General features: G+C 44.5%; 2 protein-coding genes across 2 annotated transcripts in view; one reads left to right on the top strand and one right to left on the bottom strand.

Moving 5' to 3' along the window:
• Nucleotides 1–1,538, top strand: part of Pi4ka (phosphatidylinositol 4-kinase alpha) — a 126,482-nt gene that overhangs the window by 66,737 nt on the left and 58,207 nt on the right. The window lies entirely within an intron of this gene.
• Serpind1 (serpin family D member 1) overlaps nucleotides 1–1,538 on the bottom strand; it is a 15,363-nt gene that overhangs the window by 4,407 nt on the left and 9,418 nt on the right. The gene's annotated exons all lie outside the window — the stretch shown is intronic.

Below are 1,538 nucleotides of genomic sequence, written 5' to 3'. Positions count from 1 at the left end.
GGGAATAGTATGCTGGACTCGGGGAGGTGGGAATAGTATGCTGGACTCGGGGAGGTGGGAATAGTATGCTGGACTGGGGAGGTGGGAATAGTATGCTGGACTCGGAAGTCAGGGTTGCCGTGGCCTCACTGACTCCAGAGAGGATGTCACCGGTGAGGAGATAAGACCAGTTTGAGTTCAGAAAGTAGAGAGTGACAGGAAGCTTTGGGTCATCTTAGGAATAGCCTCAGTCTGCTATACTATACTTTGTGGCTCTGAGCCCAGTTCAGTCAACCCCAAGGTGAGATCAATCACATTACCTAACAGGACTCAGGGTAAGAAATAGAGCAGGCAAGCGAGGAGACAGACAGTACAGGGGGACGTTTGAGACAGGAATCTACAGGGCGGAATAGCATAATATGCAGAGAAATTCACCTTCCTCCAAGAGTCTGCTTTTAAGGTTTTATATGTTAGGGCATTTATTTTGTCCTAATTTTCATTATACTTATTCATTTGTTTACATATTTTATGCATGTATATTGCCCAAGGTATATGGTGTGTCTGTTCTTTCCTTCCATCCTGTGGGTCTTGGGGATTAAACTCAGGTAGTCAGCTGAGCCATCTCATCGGCCTGTGTTTTATTTTTGTGAAACAGGGTCTCACTCTTCCTAGGTTGACCCTGCCCTCATGACCTCCCACCCCAGCTTCTCCAGTGCTGGGGTCACAGGTGTGTGCTGCTGTACCCAGCAGTATGTTCAGTTTTGTTGTACTTTTTTTTTATTATTATTTCTTGTCCAATAGATTTCACTTCTCATTTTGAGTCTAACCAGTAAAGTATCTAGTAAAACAGAAATATATCCCTTTTCTCTATTCTTTCTGCAGTGGTCCAGTAATAACTTTGGCAAATGTTTAGTATCAACAATTTCAACACTAAGTAATAAATAATAATCAAGGGAAATCATGAGTGACAAGTCTTGTTGGGATTTCCAGGCAGGGAAGGAGACAGCTAATCTTTGCTGGAAGCCTCTTAGATTCTAGGCACTGAGAGTAAGGGGCCGACAGTGGAGGCAGTCAACGCACCCTGAGTCCTAATAGATAATGTGATTGATCTCACCCTGGAGTTGATTGAACTGGGGGTCAGAGCCACAAAGTATAGTATAGTAGACAGAGGTTATTCCTAAGATGACCCAAAGCTACCTGACCCTACCTCCTGAAGGAGGAGATGTCTTTCTCATCTGTGCACTCATTGAACAAGAAATTTAGGCTGAAATAAACAGGCATAGCTTATGTTGCAGTTCTTGGGTTGTTTGTTTGCTTGTTTGTTTGTTTTTTACTTCCCCTTTTTAAAAAAAACAAGCAAACAAAAAATTGGTGGGGTGGCCCACACATGTTATCGTGGCACTTGGAAGGCTGCTGAGGGAAGAGGATCACTGCAGGTTTGAGACCATCTGACTACATAATGAGTTCTAGGCCATCTGGGCTACAGAGTGAGATCCTGACTCAAAGAAAAGGAGAGGAGGAGAGAGGAGGGGAGGGAAGGGGAGGGGAGGGGAGGGAAG

This window comes from Mus pahari, chromosome 12 (genome assembly GCF_900095145.1).
Source record: "Mus pahari chromosome 12, PAHARI_EIJ_v1.1, whole genome shotgun sequence".
Lineage (NCBI taxonomy): Eukaryota > Metazoa > Chordata > Mammalia > Rodentia > Muridae > Mus > Mus pahari.
This window is presented reverse-complemented; position numbering and strand designations above follow the sequence as displayed.